Source organism: Scyliorhinus torazame, chromosome 11, assembly GCF_047496885.1.
Source record: "Scyliorhinus torazame isolate Kashiwa2021f chromosome 11, sScyTor2.1, whole genome shotgun sequence".
Lineage (NCBI taxonomy): Eukaryota > Metazoa > Chordata > Chondrichthyes > Carcharhiniformes > Scyliorhinidae > Scyliorhinus > Scyliorhinus torazame.
Window position 1 is genome coordinate 191,390,437 of NC_092717.1, and position 24,805 is coordinate 191,415,241.

Consider the following 24,805-nt stretch of genomic DNA (forward strand, 5'->3'; position numbering starts at 1 on the left):
ATTGTTTGTACAATTCAACCCAATCAGTATTTGTATCACCTTGAACCCCATCATTTATGATTGTTTACATAACCTTTGATTCACTCTTTTTCCATACTGTTCCAATTGTCTACATCTTTGCTCCATCTTTTTAAACCTCTCAAACCAATTTTATGACCTAGCTTATGGGCAACTCCATTCTGTTTCCCACCATGGCTGATGTAAGACATTTTGGGATGACTTATTACATTAAATATGCTATTGGATTTCAATGGCTTATGCTTGTGCGCCTGTTTGAAATTAGGAATGTACTGAGTGAGGAACTGTGAGTATAAATCTTTGATCTATAACTTGTTAGCATGTGGGGATGACTGACCACAGTCCTATTCTTGTGACCGTAACAGATAAAGAATTTGAATAATTGAACTTTACTGACTCAGCTACCATTTGTAGATTGATTCTGCAACCATTTTGACACCTTTTACCCTCAAAATGACAGACCATTGGTATCATGAAGCAATTGGTTTGACTTTTCAGACTTCCCAACATGCGCATCACCAACTTTAATTTGCAACCCAAATACATTTGGAATTTCAGTATTTGTTGGTTTTCTATCTTTCTGAAGTTTCGATTCAACTTTTGGAAAAGGTGCATTAATTTTACCAAGTCATTCAAGTGGGTGCTGAATTTTCCACTTCAAACTTCTCTCCTTTTCCCGCTTCTTTTCTGAAAGGGGCTGTCGTACTGGAGTGCCATTCCTAAGTAACTGACCACCATCCCTTATCTCAGCCAAGTGGCAATTCTTCTTGCGAGCCAAAACATTCGGTGTCCGCTTGCTGTTGAACACAACATCAAATTCATGTCCATCGTCTGTCCATGAGGTGTTGCTGGTGGCTGATCAGGACTGAGGGGCTTGACAGATCCTCAGCGCTGTGGCCAGTTGTAGTGCGGCTGCTCCTACAGCAGCCGAGAGGAACGAACTAGCATGGGCCGGTCGGTGGGAGAGCTATGTTCCTTCCTGCTCTCCATGGTGCAGAAGGTTACTGGCTGATTCATTATATTAATTGGGCCACTTGATGTCTGAGGAAAATAAAACAATAGTAACTGACCATTAACGTAAAACATCCCAATGTGCTTCACAGGAGTGTTATCAAACAAATTTGACGCCGAACCGTTAGAGATATTGGGAATGTGACTAAACGCTTGGTGATAACTATCGGTTTTAAGGAGAGTCTTAAAGGTAGCACAGTGGTTAGCACTGTCACTTCACAGCGCCACGTTCCCAGGTTCGATTCCAGGCTTGGGTCACTGTCTGTGCGGAGTCTGCACGTTCTCCCCGTGTCTGTGTGGGTTTCCTCCGGGTGCTCCGGTTTCCTCCATTCTGAAAGACGTGCTGTCAGGTAATTTGGACATTCTGAATTCTCCCTACGTGTACCCTACTTGTGACAATAAAGATTATTATTAAAGTAGTAAAGAGAGGTAGAGAAGTGGCATGGTTAGAAGAGTCATTGGGAGAACTCAGGACCTTGACAGCTCCCATTGATGCATCAATGGGAGCGATTGAAATAAGGAATGTGCAAGAGGCTAGTTTTGCAGCAACGCAGGTACCTCATCGATTCTTAGCAAGTGAAAGACCTCAGGTCGATTTGTCTCTTGGTTATGCATACGTAAGCTCAATTACCAAGATCGGGGAACAGGAGGTAAGGGCGTAGTTACATTAAGTTCGCGCCCCACTACATTTCCCTGGGTTTGTGAGGGGTGGGGGTGTGCACGGTGGCTGGGGATTACTTGAGAACATGTAAAGTTATAGGTGAAGCAAAAGCGGGCATTCCTGGTCTCCTGCCTCACCTTCTTCTTTATCTATTTCCGGGCTGCCAAGAATCCCTAGGGGGCTGGGGGTCTTGGAGCATCCTGAAGACCTAGAGAGGCTCCAACTGATAAAACAATTCTGCTCTTTCCCGCCAAAAATGACCTTTCAGCCTCATGGCCTGTAACTTGTGTTGCCCCCTCCTTTTCCCCAAAGCCAATAGCCATGAATTCAGTGTACTTTTTTGAGGTCTATGGCTGCGCTCTAAAGCCCGCCCCACTTTTCTGGTGCAAGATTCTGCTACTGTGCGTAGACCATAAGACATAGGAGCAGAATTAGGCCACTTGGCCCATCGAGTCTGCTCCGCCATTCAATCATGGCTGATATTTTCTCATCCCCATTCTCCAGCCTTCTCCCCATAACCCCTGATCCCCATATTAATCAAGAACCTATCTATCTCTGTCTTAAAGACACTCAGTGAATTGGCCTCCACAGCCTTCTGCGGCAATGAGTTCCACAGATCCACCACCTTCTGGCTGACAAAATTCCTCCTCATCTCTGTTTTAAAGGATCATCCCTTTAGTCTGAGATGGTGCCCTCTGGTTCTAGTTTTTCCTACAAGTGGAAACATTCTCTCCACGTCCACTCTATCCAGGTCTCACAGTATCTTGGTAAGTTTCAATAAGATCCCCTCTCATCCTTCTAAACTCCAACGAGTACAGACCCAGAGTCCCCAAACATTCCTCATACGACAAGTTCTTCATTCCTCCTCTGGACCCTTTCCAAGGCCAGCACATCCTTCCTTAGATACGGGGCCCAAAACTGCTCTCACAATACTCCAAATGGGGTCTGACCAGAGCCTTATACAGCCTCAGAAGTACAATGCTGGTCTTGTATTCTAGCCCTCTTGACATGAATGCTAACATTGCATTTGCCTTCTTAACTGCCGACTGAACCTGCACATTAACCTTAAGAGAATCGTGAACTAGGACTCCCAAGTCCCTTTATGCTTCTGCTTTCTGAAGCATCTCCCCATTTAGAAAATAGTCTATGCCTAAATTCCTCCTTCCAAAGTACATAACCTCACACTTTTCCACGTTGTATTTCATTTGCTACTTCATTGCCCACTCTCCTAGCTTGTCCAAGTCCTTCTGCAGCCCCATTGCTTCCTCAATACTACCTGTCCCTCTACAGATCTTTGTATCATCTGTAAACTTAGCAACAGTGCCTTCAGTACCTAATTCCAGATCATTAATGTATATTGTAAAAAGTTGTGTTCCCAGCACAGACCCCTGAGGCACACCACTATTCACCGGCTGCCATCCTGAAAAAGACTCCTTTATCCCCACTCTCTGCCTTCTGCCAGTCAGCCAATCCTCTATCCATGCCAGGATCTTGCCATGAACACCATGAGCTCTTAACTTATTTAACAGTCTCCTATGTGGCACCTTGTCAAAGGCCTTCTGGAAATCTAAATAAATCATGTCCACTGATTCTCCTTTGTCCTTTGCTTGGGAGAGAGGGTGGTCTCCAAAATGACCTGTATCAGTAAACATGGGAGTATTACTCCCACAGGAGGTGGAGGACACTTACAGTATGCTGTGCCTACCTGGAGCCTAATGTGATGAATGTAGAAATTGATATATATTATAATTCATATTTTGTGACAGTAATGTTATTAAAAACCCTAGTTTAAAATACATACAACAGGCAGTGTGTCCACTAAAGCTGTAATTAAAGAGTAATTAAAGAGTCATAAAAGGAGTGGTAGTCATTCATTCCAACCACTTACTTGGTTACAAAGGACTATTGGAATCATGTTTTGATTGCTGGGGATTCCGTGGGGTGTAGATAATTTATGAGGGAGTGGTGTTTAGTCCTAGCTAAACAGGTCATGGAACATAGTGGGATACAGATGATCTAATTAATAGGAGGAGTCAGGTCTGTCAGTAGGTTTGCAGACTGTTACAGGATTTTAAGTTGAACAGCAGTTTTGTCAAATGTCGTTAGATTGAGCAGAAGAGTACTGGATTTGCTCTTGAAAGTATCTCTCGCCAAACTTCTCTACACAGATAAGCAAGTAACCTGTTTTGTTAACTTTATTTGTAAGTGGCATTTGAACTCACCAGGGTTGCTTAATTGGAATTAGTAATAGGTGTAGATAGTAAGTTCAAAAGTTTCCTTTTATTTAAGAACTGTTTAACTGATAATTATTTAAGAACTGTTTAACTGATAATTCTTTGATGTTAATATGGTTAATTCTGTGTTGAAATTAAAGTTTGTTTTAACGTAAAATATACCTATTAGTCCAAGTCATTATTCCTGGGGTGAAGTATCCTTTCCTCATAGGAAAATTTAAAAAAATTGTTTGGGGTTCTCGTCCGGGATCCTAATAAAAGGTGGGGTCATGTGGAAAATTGGTCCATCCACTAGCTTGCAAGCAGAATAGCATGATCCTGTCAACAGACTGTGGTAACAGATAGGGGCTGGTTAAAGACAGCTTGGAATGCAGAACAAGACCAGCAGCGCGGGTTCAATTCCCGTTGCAGCCTCCCCGAACAGGCGCCGGAATGTGGCGACTAGGGGCTTTTCACAGTAACTTCATTGAAGCCTACTTGTGACAATAGCGATTATTATAACACTACCTCGGTAACCAGTAAGCATGGCCATATTGCCACAGTGTATTGACATGACATTGCATCATGGATTTGCAGGTACCATTGTTATACCAGTACATAAGACACCAGAGAGTTTCTATTAGAAGCATTTAGATAATAATGAAGGGGTGGCGAGGAGCACAAATCTTCTTTTATAGGGAACATTGTGCTGGGGGAGGCAGTGGCACAGTGGTATTGTCACTGGACTACTAATCCAGGGATGTTAATGGTCTGGGAATCCGGTTTGAGTCCCATCAAATAAAATCGGGAATTAAAAAGATGACCTTAAAACTATTGTCGTAAAAACTCATCTGGTTCACTAATGGCCTTTTAGGGAAGGAAATCTGCCATCCTTACCTGGTCTGTCTGACATATGACTCCAGATCTACAGCATTGTGGTTGACATTCAAAAATGACTGAACAAGCTACTTGGTTCAAGGGCAATTTGGGCAATAAATGCGAGCGCAGCCAGTGACACCCACATCCCAGGAATGAATTTTTTAAAAAGGTAGCAGTTAATTCCCACGGTGCCCAAATTAGCACTAATGGGGCTGACTTAATTCATAGAATTTACAGCGCAGAAGGAGGCAATTGGCATATTGAGTCTGCACCTGCCCTTGGAAAAAGCACCCTACCCAAGCCCACACCTCCACGCTATGCCTGGTATCCAGTAACCCCACCTAACATTTTGACACTAAGGGCAATTTAACCTGTCCAATCCGCCTAACCTGCACATCTTTGGACTGTGGGAGGAAACCGGAGCACCCGGAGGAAACGCACGCAGACACAGGGACATGCAGACTCCGCACGGACAGTGACTGATGCACGATCAATGACCACTAAAACGAGGTTGTAGTCCAACTGAAGGCTTTAATAAGCTAGATGTTTCCCCCAGCAGCTCAGGTACAGAATGAGGGCTGATGGGACAGCACGGGTTCTTATACTCCGCCTATCAGGGCGGAGCTATTACAGCAGGCATGCAGGTTCTACCAATGGTACTTCAGCCTCTCAGGTACCGTAATACCTATAATACCACATTCACCCCCTGTTAAAAAAAAGTCCGGCGGGGGTGGTGGCCAGCTACTACAAAACATAACATGGTATAATTAGTTATGGAGGTACCGTAATACCTCTGTACAGTGTTTAGTAACTATTTACAAGTCTGGTAACTATGTACATTTGGTGTTTTATATTTATAGATTACAGTTAAAATGAAGCAATCAGTCGATCGGGGGCCCTTGTCGTCCTCTGTGATCGTCGGAGCCTCGGTGGTGACTCCGGTGGAGGCTCGGGCGCCTGTGACTCCGGGAGCGTGGCTTCGATCTCCATGGCAGCTTCGTCACCCCTAGATGGCGCTGGTGGGGAAAAGGGCTGACTTGGTGAGGGTGCGCCTGCGGGGGGTGTCGGTGAGTGGGGGGGCCTAGGTGCTGCGGTGGAGGGGAGGGTGGGACTGGTGGCTGGAATGTGCGTAGAGTTCCGGTGGGCGCCAGGTCCCGTAGGGAGACCGTATCTTGTCGGCCGTCGGGGTACACCACGTAGGCATACTGGGGGTTAGCATGGAGCAGATGGACCCTCTCGACCAACGGGTCCGACTTGTGCGCCTGCACGTGTTTTCGGAGCAGGATGGTCCGGGTGCTGCCAGCCAGGTCGGGAGCGAGGTCCCAGAGGAGGACTTCCTAGGGAAGACAAGGAGACGTTTGTGAGGTGTCTGATTGGTGGTTGTACAAAGTAGTGACCGGATGGAGTGGAGGGCATCCAGGACGACTTCTTGCCAGCGGGAGACTGGGAGGTTCCTGGACCGTAGGACGGTCTTCCAGACCGTTCCGTTCTTCCTCTCTACCTGTCCGTTACCCCGGGGGTTGTAACTTGTCGTCCTGCTCAAGACGATGCCCTTGCTGAGCTAGAATTGACGCAGTTCGTCGCTCATAAAGGAGGACCCCCTATCGCTGTGTCTGTAAGCGGGGAACCTGAACAGTGCAAAGATGCTATGGAGGGCCTTGATGACGGTGGAGGCGGTTATGTCGGGGCAGGGGATGGCGAATGGGCACCGGGAGTACTCGTCAATCACGTTCAGGAAATACGTGTTGCGGTTGGTGGAGGGGAGGGGGCCTTTGAAGTCCATGCTGAGGCGTTCAAAAGGACGGGGAGCCTTTATCAGGTGCGCTCTCTCTGGCCGGTAGAAGTGCGGTTTGCACTCCGCGCAGATTTGGCAGTCCCTGGTGGCTGTCCTGACCTCCTCGATGGAGTAGGGCAGGTTGCGGGTCTTGACAAAATGGAAAAAGCGAGTGACCCCCGGGTGCAGAGGTCCTCGTGGAGGGCTCGGAGGCAGTCCACTTGTGCGGTGGCACATGTGCCGCGGGACAGGGCGTCAGGGGGCTCATTTAGCTTCCCGGGACGATACAAGATCTCGTAGTTGTAGGTGGAGAGTTTGATCCTCCACCGCAAGATCTTGTCGTTTTTTTATCTTGCCCCGCTGTGCATTATCGAACATGAAGGCCTGATCAAGGCTTCCCGCCCCTTTGAACGCCTCAGTTTGGATTTCAAAGGGCCCCTCCTGCCGGCCAGGTAATGCCTCCAATGTCGCACAGCTTCTACTATGGCCTGGGCCTTCGACTGAGGAGTGGCGGATTTCGGAAGCATGGAGGGTACGGGAGAAGAAGGCCATGGGTCTGCCCGCTTGGTTGAGGGTTGCCGCCAGAGCTACATCGGACACATCGCTCTCGACCTGGAAGGGGAGGGACTCGTTGATAGCATGCATCGTGGCCTTTGCAATGTCTGCTTTGATGCAGCGGAAGATCTGGCGGGCCTCTATCGACAGGGGAAAAACTGTGGATTGGATCAGGGGACGGGCCTTGTCTGCGTAGTTGGGGACTGTAGCGCACAATGACTTACGAGAGACGAGAAGTGATGAAGTCGATCCAGGCTTTATTAAGCGATGCTTGTCCCCAGCAGCTCAGCAACAGAATGAAGCTGCGGGGAGAAGCTCGGGTTCTTATACTCCGCCTTCAGGGCGGGGCCAGAAGTCGGCAGATCCAACCAGGACCCGGGATCTGTCAGCCAATAGCATCTCGGCTTCACAGGTCCCATATGACCCCTAATACATACCACCACATTCACCCCTTGTTAAAAAGGAACCCGGCAGGGTGGTGGTTCGTATGGTGGTAGGGGTTTACAAGGCTGGCCCTGGAACAAATTTCGGACAGTGTTACTACAGCTTTAGCTCTACACTGGGCTATGTACAAGTTTGTGAGAACTATTTACAATATGAGGGAAAAAAATGTTTTTGTTACAACAACATTCTTGGTGTCACGCGGATTCCCCGAGTCGAGCGGGCGGTCTGGTCTTCCTCGTCGATCGCCTCAGCCCCGGTGGTGGTGCAGGTGCTTGCTCGGTCGTTGTCGTCTCCGGGAGCGTTTCGCTGTTTGTTCCTGTTTTACTCCTGGGCGGGCACGGGAGGAGGACCGATCCCCCCGGGAAGGGGGCGGTCGCGGGGTGCGCCGGTGGCAGGGAGGGGATGATCGGTGTCGGGGGTGTGTGGGTGTTTCCGGCGGGCGCCAGGTCCCGCAGGGAGACTGTGTCCTGTCGGCCGTCGGGGTACGCCACGTAGGCGTACTGCGGGTTCGCGTGGAGAAGGTGAACCCTCTCGACCAACGGGTCTGATTTGTGCGCCCGCACATGTTTCCGGAGCAAGATGGGTCCTGGGGCCGCCAGCCAGGTCGGCAGCGACGTTCCGGAGGAGGACTTCCTGGGGAAGACAAGGAGGCGCTCATGAGGCGTTTGGTTAGTGGTGGTACACAGCAGCGACTGGATGGAGTGGAGAGCGTCCGGGAGGATCTCCTGCTACCGGGAAACTGGGAGATCCCTGGACCGTAGGGCCAGTAGGACGGTTTTCCAGACCGTGCCGTTCTCCCTCTCTACTTGCCCGTTCCCCCGGGGGTTGTAGCTGGTCGTCCTGCTCGAGGCTATGCCCTTGCTGAGCAGGAACTGGCGCAGCTCGTCACTCATGAAGGAGGACCCCCTGTCGCTATGGATATATGCGGGGCAACCGAACAGTGTGAATATGGTGCCAAGGGCTTTAATGACTGTGGCCGCTGTCATGTCGGGGCAGGGGATGGCGGAGGAGAAAGAGAGTACTCGTCCACCACGTTCAGGAAGTATGCGTTGCGGTCGGTGGAGGGGAGGGGCCCTTTGAAATCCAAACTGAGGCGTTCAAAGGGGCGGGAAGCCTTGATCAGGTGCGCTCTATCCGGCCTGAAAAAGTGCGGTTTGCACTCTGCGCAGATGTGGCAGTTCCTGGTGACTGTACGGACCTCCTACACAGAGTAGGGGAGGTTGCGGGACTTTATGAAATGGTAGAATCGAGTGATCCCCGGGTGGCAGGGGTCCTCGTGGAGGGCTCGGAGGCAGTCCACTTGTGCGTTGGCACATGTGCCGCGGGATAGGGCATCGGACGGCTCGTTCAGCTTTCCGGGACGATACAAGATCTCATAGTTGAAGGTGGAGAGCTCCATCCTCCACCTTAGGATCTTGCCATTCTTAATTTTGCCCCGCTGTGCATTATCGAACATGAAGGCTACCGACCGTTGGTCGGTGAGGAGAGTGAATCTCCTGCCGGCCAGGTAATGCCTCCAATGTCGCACAGCTTCCACTATGGCTTGGGCTTCCTTTTCCACTGAGGAGTGGCGGATTTCTGAGGCGTGGAGGGTCCGGGAGAAAAAGGCCACGGGTCTGCCTGCTTGGTTAAGGGTGGCCGCCAGAGCTACGTCGGATGCGTCGCTCTCGACCTGGAAGGGGAGGGACTCGTCGATGGCGCGCATCGTGGCCTTTGCGATATCCGCTTTGATGCGGCTGAAGGCCTGGCGAGCTTCTGTCGACAGGGGGAAGGTAGTGGACTGTATTAGCGGGCGGGCCTTGTCTGCGTACTGGGGGACCCACTGGGCGTAATATGAAAAGAAACCCAGGCAACGTTTCAGGGCTTTGGAGCAGTGGGGGAGGGGGAATTCCATAAGGTGGCGCATGCGTTCGGGGTCGGGGCCTATTACTCCATTGCGCACTACGTATCCCAGGATGGCCAAACGGTTTGTGCTAAAAACGCATTTTTCCTCGTTATATGTGAGGTTCAGGGCGTTAGCGGTCTGGAGGAACTTTTGGAGGTTGGCGTCATGGTCCTGCTGATCGTGGCCGCAGATGGTTACGTTGTCGAGATACGGGACCGTGGCCTGCAACCCGTGCTGGTCAACCATTTGGTCCATCTCCCGTTGGAAGACCGAGACCCCGTTCGTGACGCCAAATGGGACCCTTAGGAAGTGGTATAGACGCCCGTCTGCCTCGAAGGCGGTGTACTTGCGGTCACCTGGGCGGATGGGGAGCTGGTGGTAGGCGGACTTGAGGTCCACGGTGGAAAAGACCTTATACTTGGCAATCCCATTGACCATGTCGGATATGCGGGGGAGAGGGTATGCATCTAGCTGCGTGTACCTGTTGATGGTCTGACTATAGTCTACGACCATCCTTTGCTTCTCTCCGGTCTTTACTACTACCACCTGGGTTCTTCAGGGACTATTGCTGGCCTGGATTATGCCTTCCTTCAGCAACCGCTGGACTTCAGACCGAATAAATATCCGGTCCTGGGTGCTGTACCGTCTGCTCCTAGTGGCGACGGGTTTGCAATCCGGGGTGAGGTTTGCAAACAAGGACGGCGGTTCTACCTTGAGAGTTGCGAGGCCGCAGAGAGTGAGTGGGGCTATTGGGCCGCCGAATTGGAATGTTAGGCTCTGCAGGTTACACTGGAAATCTAATCCCAGTAATGTGGGCACGCAGAGTTGGGGAAGGACGTAGAGCCTATAGTTCTTAAACTCCCTCCCTTGCACCGTTAGGTTTGCGATGCAGAACCCTTTGGTCTCTACGGAATGGGATCCTGCAGCTAGGGAAATCTTTTGCGTGCTTGGATGGATGGTCAGAAAACAGCGTCTTACCGTGTCTGGGTGAATAAAACTTTCAGTGCTCCCGGAGTCGATCAGGCATGGCGTCTCGTATCCGTTGACCAGCACCGTTGTTGTCGTCGTCTGGAGCGTCCGGGGCCGCGATTGATCCAGTGTCACCAAAGCCAGTCGTGGTAGTAGTGTCGCGGCGTCTTCTTCGGACCCCGTGGAGCCGTCGATGCTGGGGTCCTTTGTTGTCAACCAAGATGGTGGTGTCCATGAATCGCACGTGGCCGGGGGTGGACAAAATGGCCGCCCCCATGGATCGCACGTGGTCGGGGGTGGACAAAATGGCCGCCCCCATGAATCGCATGTGGCTGGGGGGTCACAAGATGGCGGCGCCCATCCTCCCCTCATGGTGCCCGGGACCCAGAATGGCCCGCGGGTCGCACATGGGGCGCTGGGGGGGTTGGGGGGTGTTTGGGATGTGCTGGGCTCGTTCTTCTCCGGGGATTGCGGCGACCCCCCGGGACCGGCACACTGCTGCGTAATGGCCCTTTTTGCCGCAGCTTTTACAAATAGCTGCGCGGGCCGGGCAGCGCTGCCGGGGGTGTTTCGCTTGTCCGCAGAAATAGCAGCGGGGCCCCTGGGATGGTCTGGCGCTTTAACCGCGCAAGCTTGCGAGGGGGGGGGGAGTTTGTCGCGACGGGGGTCCACGGAGCCCAAGGGGCTGCTGCGCGGTCGGGGCTGTAGGCACGGGCGTTTTGCGAGGCCACATCAAGGGAGGCTGCAAGGGCCCGTGCCTCTGAGAGTCCTAGCGACTCTCTTTCCAAAAGTCTTTGGCGGATTTGGGGAGAGTTCACACCTGCCACAAATGCATCACGAATTAGCAGGTCCGTGTGTTCGATCGCGTTCACCGGCGGGCAGCTGCAGCCTCGTCCCAAAATTAGCAGCGCGGCGTAGAATTCCTCTAGCGATTCTCCGGGACTTTGCCGTCTCGTCACGAGTTGGTGTCGCGCGTAGACCTGGTTAACGGGCCGAACGTAGATGCCCTTCAGCAATGCGAGCGCCGTCGGGAAATCCTCTGCGTCTTCTATGAGAGGGTGAATTTCCGGGCTTACCCTCGAATGCAGGACCTGCATTTTCTGGTCTTCTGTGATCCGGCCGGGGGCCGTTCGGAGGTAGCCTTCAAAGCATGCTTGCCAGTGTTTGAATACTGCTGCCGAGTTCGCTGCGTGGGGGCTGATCCGCAGGCATTCCGGGGCGATCCGGAGCTCCATAGTCTTTTAAGCTCGCTTAATAAATTGTAGCGCACAATGACTTACGAGAGACGAGAAGTGATGAAGTCGATCCAGGCTTTATTAAGCGATGCTTGTCCCCAGCAGCTCAGCAACAGAATGAAGCTGCGGGGAGAAGCTCGGGTTCTTATACTCCACCTTCAGGGCGGGGCCAGAAGTCGGCAGATCCAACCAGGACCCGGGATCTGTCAGCCAATCGAATCTCGGCTTCACAGGTCCTACATGACCCCTAATACATACCACCACAGGGACCCACTCGGCGTAGTAGCAAAAAAACCCTAGGCAGCGTTTCAGGGCCTTAGAGCAGTGAGGGAGGGGGAACTCCATAAGGGGGCGCATGCGTTCAGGGTCGGGGCCTATAACTCCATTTCGCAATACGTAGCCGAGAATGGCGAGACAGTCGGTGCGAAACACGCATTTATCCTTATTGTATGTTAGGTTAAGGATTTTAACGGTCTGGAGAAATTTTCGGAAGTTGGTGTCGTGGTCCTGCTGGTCGTGGCCGCAGATGGTGACATTATCGAGATACGGGAATGTTGCCCGTAAACCGTACCGGTCAACCATTCGGTCCATCTTGCGCTGGAAGACCGAGACCCCATTAGTGACACCAAAGGGAACCCTTAAGAAGTGATAGAGCCGCCCTTCTGCCTCGAAGGCAGTGTATTTGCGGTCACTAGTGCGGATGGGGAGCTGGTGGTAGGCAGACTTGAGAACCACCGTGGAGAAGACCTTATAATGCGCAATCCTGTTTACCAGGTCGGATATGCAGGGGAGGGGGTACGCGTCCAGCTGCGTAAACCTGTTGATGGTCTGACTGTCATCGATGACCATCCTATGCTTCTACCCGGTCTTTACCACCACTACCTGAGCTCTCCAGGAGCTGTTACTGGCTTCAATGACCCCTTCCCTCAGTAGCCTTTGGACCTCTGACCTAAAAAAGTTCCGGTCCTGGACACTGTAGCGTCTGCTCCTGGTGGCGATGGGTTTGCAATCCGGGGTGAGGTTCGCAAACAGGAAAGGCGGGTCGACTTTAAGGGTCGCGAGGCCGCAGACAGTAAGGGGGGGGTATGGGGTCGCCGAATTGGAAGGTCAGACTTTGAAGGTTACACTGGAAGTCTAAACGCAGGAGTGTAGCCGCGCAGAGGTGTGGAAGGACGTAGAGACGGAAATTTTTGAACTCCCTTCCCTGGACTGTGAGGTTTGCTAAACAAAACCCCTTTATCTCCACTGAGTGTAAACCGGAGGCCAGTGAGATTTTTTGATTAACAGGGTGGATGAGGAGGGAACAGCGCCTTACCATGCCGGGGTGTATGAAGCTCTCCGTGCTCCCAGAATCAATTAAGCAGGACGTCTTGTGCCCGTTGATGAAAACGGTCGTCGTAGCGGTTGAAAGTGTTCGAGGTCGAGACTGATCCAGAGTCACCGAGGCCAATCGCAGAAGATGGGAATTCTGTTCAGGCAGTGTGTGGTCGGCCGAGCTGGGGTCCTGGGGGTTCATCCAAGATGGCGTCTCCCATTGGTCGCACATGGCCGGGGGTGCACAAAATGGTGGCGCCCATCCCTCAAGCGTGGCGTCCGTGGAACAAGATGGCGGCACCCGGGGTCCGCACGTGGCCCTGGGATATGGGGGTGGCGGCGACCGCCGGCCACACGTGGCCCGTGGAGAAGTTTGTGGTGGCCGTCCGGATTCGTCGCTGGAGACCGCGGCCACCGCTCGGGCCTGACATACCCCCACAAAATGGCCCTTTTTGCCACATCCCCTGCAGGTGGATGCACGGGCCGGGCAGTGCTGGCGGGGGTGCTTGGCCTGCCTGCAAAAGTAGCAGCGGGTCCCCTTGGGGTTGGCAGGCCGCCTTGCAGCGCAGGTCTGCAGGGGACCAGGAAAGTCTCTGGGTCGGCCGCTGCGGGGTTCCACGCTGCCCAGGGGGCTGCCGCATGGTCGGGAACGTAGGCGCGGGCGTTCCTGGAGGCCACGTCCAGGGAGCCTGCAAGGGCCCGTGCCTCCCTAAGACCCAGGGTGTCTTTCTCTAACAGGCGCTGGCGGATTTGTGATGAAAGCATACCTGCCACGAAAACGTATCGGACTAAGAGGTCCGTGTGTTCGCTTACCGAAACTTGCGGGCAGCCGCAGCTTCTGCCCAGCACCAGGAGTGCGCGGTAGAATTCCTCCAACGATTCCCCAAGGGTTTGCCGTCTTGTTGCAAACCGATGCTGGGCGTAGACCTGGTTTACCGGGTGAACAGAATGTCCTTTTAGCAGCTCGATTGCTGCATCGAAGTCTTCCGCTTCCTCGATGAGGGTGTAGATCTCCGGGCTCACCCTTGAGTGCAGAACGTGCAGTTTCTGCTCTCCCGTGGGTGCGTTTTCTGCCATCTCGAGATACCCTTTAAAACACGTCAGCCAGTGCTTAAAGATTGCCGCTGAGTTCGCCACGTTGGGGCTAAGTTGCAGACACTCCGGCTTGATTCGGAGCTCCATCCTTTCTTCTTAAAATCTAGCTTATTAAATTGATGCACGATCAATGACCACTAAAACAAGGTTGTAGTCCAACTGAAGGCTTTAATAAGCTAGATGTTTCCCCCAGCAGCTCAGGTATAGAATGAGGGCTGCTGGGATGGCACGGGTTCTTATACCCCGCCTATCAGGGTGGAGCTATTATACACTCTAGCCAATAGCAAGCATACAGGTTCTACCAATGGTACTTCAGCCTCTCAGGTACCGTAATACCAAAATACCACAGTGACCCAAGCCGGGAATCAAACCTGGGACCCTGGAGCTGTGAAGCAACTGTGCTAACCACTGTGCTATCGTATTGGGGAGCAACTTCCCAATTAACCATGCTTCAATGTGCTACCTCATCAGACCATGTCAACATTATAGTCTCCAGTTTAAACAGAGAGGGTTAACACTGATTTCTCAAGTTTCTCCTAAGTCCCTCCCTCAAATTGCCCAATGGGAATACTGCGCCTTACCTGTCTGTGTGCCTGTCTTTTGGTGCTTGCTGTTTGCAAAGAGTTGGTGTTTACAGGTACTTGGGGCTTTGCAGACAGCTTTTTTAAAAAAATGAACTGCACCTCCTGTTCCAATACAGCTGACCACAACTCCTGTTACAGCTCTGTGACGTTCAAGAAATGAGTCTAACTGGGACCGGTGCCTGCTCACAGTCAGAGCAAGGGGGCCACGTGACAGGCAGGCCTCCCAGCTAGATATCCCACAATGAAAGTACAGAGTGTTCAGTAGATTCCATTCCCTTGACACGGCGCCCAATGACTTCTCCAAGTTGACATCCTAGCAACCAGTCCCAGTCATTTGAATTTTCATGCATCACTATGTCTACAATGATGTCACAGTTGTTATGGTAACTATCTGCTGGAGGAACTATGACATTTCTGCTGCTAAGTAACCGGGGAATCTGACATGCTTGAAGTCATTCAGGCAAATAGCTGAGTGATCATTAATTCAGCTCACATCCATGGACCGTGCGCAGTCTCTATTTGCTGATTCGCAGGTTTTCAGAGAAACCACTCTCAGGGTGAGTGCAGCTGCAGGCTGGCGTAGGACTGATTTCTGCTTTGCTGCTGTGTTTCCAGACAGTGCCTCCCCCCCCCTCTGAAAGAAAGCACATGCATTTAAATAGCACCTTCCTCAGGACATCGCCAAGCAATTTTAACTATTTGATGTGCAGTCCCTGCTGAAAATTGGAAAAGTGGCAATAATTTGCACAAGGCAATCTCCTACAAATAGCCATGTAATAATAACCATATAATATTGATGTGTTATGTACCCTGGGGTAACACAGGCTGCAACTCGATGCAGCTTTGACCAAAAGATACTCCAGACTTTGAAGTAAGTTCAATGTGATTTATTGAACCATTAGCACAGTTCGACTCTCCTGCTAATCTTGCTATAGTAACTCAGTCTAACTAACCAGTCTGCTGTAAGCCACGAGGTGGGTGTGATGCTTCTGATCTGCCCCTGTCCTTCTCTCTAAGTGTCGCCTGTGGAAAGAGACAGAGCATGTGTGCCCTGTCCTTTTACATATGGGTTGTGTAATGCCCCCTTGTGGTAGTGTCACCTCTGGGTGTCTTGACTGCCCATTGGTCGTGTCCTATTTTATGTGTTCATTAGCTGTATGTCTGCATGTCATGACATCTTCGGTGCTCCCTCTAGTGTTTACTTAGTTGTAGTATATTTATATTAACCCCTTGTGTATTTACAGTGATGCATATCACCACAAATATGTTTTTAATAATTTTAGTTGAAGGCTAAATACTAAACAGAGAAGTACTCCAATCTTCAAAATAGCAACAGAAAACTTTTAACATTCAGCCGTCAGCAGATAGGGGGCGGGATTCTCTGATCCTGAGGCTAAGTGTTGACGCCGTCGGAAACGCCGTCGCGTTTCTCGACGGCATCAACACAGCCTCAGGATCAGCAATTCTGGCCCCTACAGGGGGCCAGCACGGCACCTGGAGCGGTTCACGCCACTCCAGCTGCTGATCCTGGCGTCAACTGGGCGCCGTGGGGTCCACCCATGCGCAGTGGCACCGGCGCCAACGCGCGTATGCGCAGTGGCTCCCTTCTCCGCGCCGGCCCCGATGGCATAGGGCTAAAGGGGCCGGCGCGGAAGAAAGGAAGCCCCCAGCCCAAGAGGCCGGCCCGCTGATTGGTGGGCCCCGATCGTGGACCAGGCCACATTGGAGCCCCCTCCCCGGGGTCGCCCCCCACCCCCAACAGGCTGCCTCCGGACCATTCCATGCCGAGGTCCCACCGGCTGAGAGCAGCTCAGAACGGCGCCAGCAGGACTCGGGTCTTTTGCGACGGCCGCTCGGCCCATCCCGGGCCGAGAATCGGCGGGTGGGGGGCCGCGTAGAACGGCCCCCTACATGCGCCGTGCCTACCATGCTAGCGCCAATGGCACCGATTCTGCGTTGGGGCGGTGGGACGCGATTCGCGCCGGTCGCATGGATTCTCCAGCCTGGCCCCGGGCTAAGAGAATCCATCCCAGGGATTCAGCTAAATATCTAATTTCACAGTGCCTCCAACATTCGAATCATAAAATCCTTATAAGGGGAAATTTAGCATGGCCGATCCACCTAACCTGCACATCTTTGGACTGTGGGAGGAAACCTGAGCACCCGGAGGAAACCCACGCAGACACGGGGCGAATGAACAAACTCCACACAGTGACACAAGGCTGGAATTGAACTGGGGTCCCCTGGCACTGAGGCAACAATGCTAACCACTGTGCCATCATGCCACCCCTGTGCAGCATTTCATTGGAGTGTTAATTTAGGTTTTGAGCTCGAGACCCTGGAATGGGACTTGAACCCACAAACTTCTAACTCAGAAGCAAGAGTGCACTTACTGAGCCATGATTGACCCCTGTGTAAACTGTGCATGTTAACTAAATTTAATAGAGCTCATAGAGCGAGCATGATAGCATGGGGGATGGGGATTGTGGGGGAGGGGAGCGCAGGAGAATGGGGCAGGAGTACCTGCATCTAATTCTGGGCGGTGGTAAATTGTCCCACTTTAATGGGGGACGGGAAGGGCCTGATGTGAGAATCCTACCTGCTGGCTGCTGAATGTCAATGAGACTCATTCAGGAGTCACTTAATGCTAGTTATCCCTAAGCTCACTGATAACTAAAGGAGCTCACAGGGATCTCCCGTGCCTCCCGAAAGCCACCCAGCAAACTTTGTCTACCAGCTGGGGGTCCCTCGCTGACAGGAACTCAGCGCCGGATTGAGGGACCAGCATCGGGGAGCTGGGGGAGTCACTGAAGGCCCTGTCCTTGCATCTGACTCCTCATTGCCTACTCTCATCGGCAACACTATACCTTCGGTCCTGTCTCTCTCTTCCCCCCCCCCCCCCCCCCCCCCCCCACCCCTCAACCCCCCCGATCCACCCCCTCTCGCCTATTTCCAAAGATCCAGCAATGGTCCCTGGTGAACGCCTCGGGGCATTACCAGCAACATCCACCACTCCCAGTGGGGCTGCCAGGAGTGATAAACTGTTAACCTTGGTCACCTAATTTTCCCCCAACCCCGGTAACTTGTCCAGTGGGCCATTTTTCATACTTCAAACAATTACATTGAGTGATGTAAAGATATCAGCCACGGAAAACAGAAAGGACCAGCCCACTCCAACTTGTATCCCATAGTCGCAGGTATACATTTGCATCAGCTGCTCCTGCATAGTGATTCGGCGAAGATTGGTTTGCCTCTTCTTTACCCAGGAACACCGAAGCCAATTGTAGCGTCCCCACCTACCCAAATTGGGAATCAAGCCTGTGAACCTCTGATGCAAACGACTTGTTCTAAATGTTACGACCAGCCCCAGGTGAGGTTCAGCCGAAAGATGTTGATCTGGGCGAGATCCCTCAATTTATCACTGTCTGTCTGGGATACCCCCAAAATTGTTGCAAACTCGTATGACTGGCCCCATGTCTTCAACCCACTCTCTGCTGGTAGCAACAAAGGTTTAATCTAAAAAGGTTCCCTTTCCCTTGGATACCTTTACCATACCCAATAGTTATGTTTAAAAAGGAGCCAATTTAACCAGGCTTCTTTGAGTTGAGGTACAGTAAGTTTACTAACTTCTAAAAAGGGAAGGAGAAATGGTAAAACACTCATATGGATTAGAATTACAGTAAGAAGTCTTACAACACCAGGTTAAAGTCCAAGAGGTTTGTTTTGAATCACTAGCTTTCAGAGAACTGTTCCTTCCTCATTCACCTGAGGAAGGAGCAGTCCTCCGACAGCTAGCGATTCGAAACAAACCTCTTGGACTTTAACCTGGTGTTGTAAGACTCCTTACTGTGCTCACCCCTGTTCAACGCTGGCATCTCCACATCAGAATTAGAAGTAGGAATTGAGTCCAATGGTAATGAAATATAAATAAAAGTTATACAGAACAGTCCTTGAGTTATGAGGAGTCGATGATATGGCTGATTCAGGCTGATTCCAAGAGTTGATTCTTCGTTTCAGGTGGTGTGTAGCTCAGTAGGGATTTCAGTCCTTTTTCCAGCTGTCATCCTTCTGCCGGCTGATCAACTTTCACAATCAGAGAGAAAGAGTTTGAGATATTCCTGCAAAAGCTGTCTATTCTGCAGGGACCATGCCTCAGTCACTGTATCACCTTCAGTGTGGTAAACGTCCAGCTACTTTTATCACAGCACACACACACACAGATAGACATTAGGAGTTCTCTCTGCTAGCATTCGATCTGGAGTCCACTAGTCAGTGAAGGGAATGATACCCAGGGTCTGTGGATGAAATAGCCATTATGTTCTTTTGTCTACACCAGAGATGGCAATCAATCTTTAGATTTATTTTAGAATTCCTTGTCTCGGACCACAGGGAGGGGTTCCATTGCAGCCATTCCTGTTAGTGGCTAGCAGTGCATTCTCTTTTAAAATTTTTTTTAGAGTATCCAATTTATTTTCCAATTAAGGGGCAATTTAGCATGGTCAATCCACTTACCCTGCACATCTTTGTATTGTGGGGGTGAGACCCACGCAGACATGGGGAGAATGTGCAAACTCCACACGGACACTGACCCAGGGCCAGGATCGAACCTGGCACCTCGGCGCCGTGAGGCACCACTGTGCTAGTGGTACAATCTCAGCCATCTTCGGGACCATGTCCATTATAGACATATAAAACTCAGATCTTTTAAAGTCCAGTATTTCCATGTATAATTCCAGGGTTTTTTCTCCATTATCATAACACAAGTTGTATTTCCCATAGAACTTTTTGGTGAACACAAGTTTCAGAGGATGCTGTATTCAACACTTTCAAAGATGCCTGAAATGAACAGTGGCAGTCAGCATGGTTATGAAGTTACACCCATGCTAATCCATGCCCATATCTACCCTTCATGGTCACTTACCAACTATCCACTGTCCTCAGGAGCCATCCCCTCCCCTCCTAACCCTCCTGCCCCCATCCCCCTAATTGCATGATGAATTATTTTCAAATCATTGGAAAAAATGAAACGTCTGATAATCTAATAAAACCCTGAATTAAAACCCACTATCATTCATACTGGAAAGAAAATATACTGTAATTCTCAAGTGCCTATTCTGTTATTATGGCTTCTTAAGAGTGTCTATCATTCTTGGATCAATAGATCACCTGTTGAGCTAAAGCCATTCTAAGATTTGATAAACAGCCAAGCATTCATAATGGCTACAACTGCCACAACAAAAAGTGTTCAGCTACATTGCCTGAAACCGATAGATTTTAATGCATTATGGTACTTTCGTAGTAATGAAATGAAATGAAATGAAAATTGCTTATTGTCACAAGTAGGCTTCAATGAAGTTACTGTAAAAAGCCCCTAGTCACCACATTAATGCATGACAGTCCACCCTGTACTCACTGACATTGGCTCCCAGTCCAATTCGCATCCTTGTCTTCAAATCCCTCCATGGCCTCCTTTTTCTCTCTGGTTCGAATTTGGGGTGTCAGAATCAATTAATCCTTTGATCTCCTTCACCCTCAAGTTCCTCAATGATTTAAAGTGAGAGCCATTATTGGAGACCCCATGTTGATATCGGAGCAGTATTCCCATCCCTGGATAACTGCCCACCCAGTCAGTGTCAGTCAGTGTGGCCCCTCCACCAACCCATCCTTCCACGAGGGTCCGTCTGTGGCATGCTGCCAAATATCTGCTGGCTGAGTGCCTTTACACCTTGAATATTTAAATCACTCTTTCTTACACCCGAACAGAGCACAGCCAAAGGAGGCTGGCTTCACCCGACCATGGGATTCTCCCATGTTGAGACGAAGGGCGGGATTCTTCAGCCGCGCCTGCCCATCAACGGGAAATTCCCACCCAAGGTCAATAGACCTATACATGGCTCCCGCCATGTCCGTGGCAATCATGCGCCGGGAGCGGCCGAAGAACCTAGCTCTAAGTGAAGTGGCGGGTGGCTCCAGCGGTGCTTTTCCCGCCAGATTTGGCGCTTGGAACTTTATTAATTATGCACAGGCGAACCCCCCTCTGAGTCACCTGGTGGGCCTGCAGCTGATTCACCCGCCCACTGTCAGCTGGTGGGGTCAAAGGTCCCGGCACCATATTAAAACACCAGTCCAGCACACTCCCATCCCTCTGTCCAGCCCACCTGCCTTCACCAGACCGTGCAGGATGTCAGCAACCCAGAGGGGAAAGGTTAGCAGGTTCTAGAGATCCGCTCCTTGATTCAATACACTCCCCCAAGTCCATCACCAGCGAAGTGCCCCTGTCCCACTTGGACCTCTACCCACCACATCCGGGGTCTTTCTACATCCCCTTTCCAGTAAATGCTGTGATATCACTTTGAGCAGGTGCAGCTTCCCTCCCCTCGGTCTTCCCTCTTGCCTTCCATCGTTCATCTTCTCCATCTATCTCCTTGTCCCTAAGACTGCAGTCGTGAGCCCTCATCCTCATCCCCTCCTTGCACAGCCCTCCTACCACATTGCCCCCTCGTCTTTGTCAGCTCCCCGCCCCACCCGCGCACTCCACTCCCGGTCGAACTTCGGACCTTTGTAGCAGTGGCTGCAGGGGTCCTTCAGCACAGTGCTGTCCAGATAGACACTGGTGTGTGACACCAGGGGGAGGGAGATCCCTGTGCTCCCCAACTCCAGGCACAGTACTGATCCGAGACAGTGACACAGGAGGGTCCATGGGTCCAGCAGCACGGTGCTGTCCATGAAGAGCAGCTCAGAGATGGAGGCAGGAACAGATCTGTCTCGGCAGAGTGGTGAATGGGACATCAGGAGCAGCCCAGCACTGTGGCAGAAAGTTGCTGCACCCGTCTCAAACTCACTTGTGAACTGAGGACCAACTTGTGCACACCACTCTTTAACAATAAGGTTTGACACTGATATAATGTGGCACTGGTGTGACACAATATTGAAAGGCCTGATGGGATGCCATCGGGCAGCTGTTTTAATGAGCAATCGTGAGATGAAACTGAATGGAAACAGTGTTCACACCGCCAGCCAGCGGGAAGGCCGACACAACGCTAACCCACCATTAACCCCATTAGCCCACCATTAACCCCCATTAATCCCCCAATTAACCCCCATTAACCTCCCATTAACACCCCATTAACCCCCATTAACCTCCCATTAACCCACTATTAATCTCCCATTAACCCACCACAAACCCCCATTAACCTCCCATTAACCCACCATTAACCCCCATTAACCTCCCATTAACCCACCATTTACCCATTATTAACCTCATTAATCCCATTATTAACCCCCATTAACTCTCCAATAACCCACCATTAACCTGCCATTAATCCCCATTAACACACCATTAACTCGCCATTAACCTGCCATTAATGCACCATTAACCTCCCATTAACACACCATTAACCCCCATTAACCCACCAATAACTTGCCATTAATCCCCATTGTTGCTCGTTTTAGCCTTAGTTTCATTACTCTTGTTCTATCACCTTTGCTCTTGAGTCGCCAGGTGTCTTTCTGATACCGCCACGTGGTTCAAGTCCGAGTAATGATCAATAATACAACACACCTCTTAATAAGAGTTAAATCAACGCACATTTATTATATACAGCAATCAATACTTATACATTAATTCTACTTCTAAGCTACTTCCTACAACTAACAGGCCAATACTTAACTTTGGAAATGGCCCACCAGGTCAGGGAAACGAATGGTCTTTCGTATGGGTTCTGAGCCTGCGGGATTCAAAGCTGGTACATGTCGATAGCCAGGAATGCCTATCTCGTAGCGAGCGTTGGAGTAAGACTTACTGTTTCTTGCGGCTGTTGTAGAGGGTCAGCAGAAGGGTCTCGAAGGGTGCGGAGAGGAGAAGAAGGGTGCAGAAGGGTCGATTTGAACTTGGCCCCTATTCTTATAGTCCCCAGGGGCTTCCCGCCTCTCGGGGCGGACCTTGTACCTGGTTCCAAGTGATTGGACTTCGTCCCAATCACTTGGTTCGATATTCTCCAATGCTGGAGTGATTCCTTGATCGATGGGCGGTTTCGAGGTGGTCATTCACCTCTCTTTGTGTAAGCTCCTGCTGGCACCGAAAAGCCTGGGTTGGCTTTGTGTGTCGAATTTGTAGCATATTGTTCCCGGGGATTGCTAATTTGTATTCAGATGGCTGGTGTGTTGTTATGTAGATGGCTGCAGGTATCGATTCTGTCTGGCCTCCCCAGAGGCGAATACACAGTTTTGCCTGCAGCTGCCTGTTTGAGTCCTGTTGGCTGATTTTCCCATCAGCCTCTTCCATTCGCCATTTTAAATCGGGGTTTGGCCATTCTAATCGGGAGTTAGCCATTTTAACCGGCTACATTCCCTCCTTGTGATCCTAACGCGAAGCGTGAAGGATCACATCATTATTGCTACTTTCCATTCCCTGACCGGGGGGGGGGGGGGGGGGTGGGGACACCTCCTACATGGCCTCTGCACTGACCATAGCTATGCACAAAAAATTTTAACTAGCAATTTTAAGGGCGCTATGTCAGACAGGGACATGCATTACAAAACAATAAACTTGGAACCTCTAACTTATCCTTAATATACTACACTCACGAAACATTCCATTATCCTACCTTCCTCAATCATCCAACAAATTCACAGCATTAAAAAAAAAATTAATGCATGACAACACTTACAAAATGGTGGTCAATGTAAAGATCAACTTACCTTTGCAGGGAAATTTCCCATGATGAATCACTGCATTAAAAACACATCGACATTGCATTACAGCATCTAATTTGAAGGTTTTAGATGTTATTAAAATCGACCCATCCATGCCCTTTTTCATTGCAATCTTTAATCTAATGGAGTTATGGGGCGTCATTCTCCGACCCCCCGCTGGGTCGGAGAATGGCCGTTGGCCGCCGTGAATCCCGCCCCCGCCCCCGCCGAAGTCTCCGAAGGGAGAAAAGTCGGCGGGGCGTTAATGGCGCCGCTGCCGCGGAGAATGTCACGGGTCTGCGCAAGGCAGCCGATTTTCGGCCTGCCGATATTCTCCCTTCCGGATGGGCCGAAGTCCCGTCGACGTGATGACCGTTCACGTCGACATGAATCAAACCTCCTTTTCATCGGCGTGACCCGGTGCTCCAGGCTCACGCCGACCAGCGAGGAGGTGAGTGACGGCCTGGGGGGTTGGCTCTGGGCAGGAAATGGCGTGGCCGCAGACTGATTGCGTGAGGAGAGGTGTGTCTCGGCTTGTGTGTGTGTGCGGCGGGGGGGGGGTTAGAGTAGGCTGGGCTCCGGGGGAGTGCCGGGAGGGGGTCCGTGCCGGGGTGGAGGTTGGGGGTTGTGGAGGGGGTCCGTGCCGGGGTGGAGGTTGGGGGGGGTCCGTGCTGGGGTGGAGGTTGGGGGTTGGGGAGGGGGTCCGTGCCGGTGTGGAGGTTGGGGGGGGGTCCGTGCCGGGGTGGAGGTTGGGGAGGGGGTCCGTGCCGGGGTGGAGGTTGTGGGGGGGTCCGTGCTGGGGTGGAGGTTGGGGGTTGGGGAGGGGGTCCGTGCCGGGGTGGAGGTTGGGGGGGGTCCGTGCCGGGGTGGAGGTTGGGGGGGCCTCCGTGCTGGGGTGGAGGTTGGGGGTTGTGGAGGGGGTCCGTGCCGGGGTGGAGGTTGGGGGGGGGTCCGTGCTGGGGTGGAGGTTGGGGGTTGGGGAGGGGGTCCGTGCCGGTGTGGAGGTTGGGGGGGGGTCCGTGCCGGGGTGGAGGTTGGGGAGGGGGTCCGTGCCGGGGTGGAGGTTGGGGAGGGGGTCCGTGTCGGGGTGGAGGTTGGGGGGGGGGTCCGTGTCGGGGTGGAGGTTGGGGGGGGGGGTCCGTGCTGGGGTGGAGGTTGGGGAGGGGGCCGTGCCGGGGTGGGTGATGGGAGGGCAAATGAGTTGGTCCACCTGGCCAGGTGCCAGCCTCCAACAGTTGGACCCATGCGGTCCATGCCACCTGGCTGGGGGGAGGAGGGGATATGGGCAATGATGACATGTCGTCGTTCCCCTCCCCCCCACCAGGCCGTCATGTTTTCAGACCATCCAGCGATGTTGGCCGCCGTGGTGGCAGCCGCTCATGTCTATGTTGCCCTGGATGAGGAGGAGGAGGAGGAGGAGGAGGAGGAGCGTGCCAGAGAGGCGGATCAGGCTGCCGCAGAGGGGCAGGCGGCA

General features: G+C 51.7%; 2 long non-coding RNA genes across 2 annotated transcripts; both read right to left on the reverse strand.

The window, feature by feature from the left end:
• Positions 1 to 488: 488 nt before the first annotated feature.
• Positions 489 to 14,953, reverse strand: LOC140385741 (uncharacterized). The gene is made up of 2 exons (XR_011933432.1): positions 14,635 to 14,953; positions 489 to 1,059 (listed from the first exon to the last, which is right to left on the reverse strand). It is a non-coding gene; the product is annotated as an uncharacterized lncRNA (long non-coding RNA).
• LOC140385742 (uncharacterized) lies at positions 5,294 to 14,504 on the reverse strand. Its single transcript, XR_011933433.1, has 2 exons — positions 13,772 to 14,504; positions 5,294 to 6,119 (listed from the first exon to the last, which is right to left on the reverse strand). It is a non-coding gene; the product is annotated as an uncharacterized lncRNA (long non-coding RNA).
• Positions 14,954 to 24,805: the final 9,852 nt, after the last annotated feature.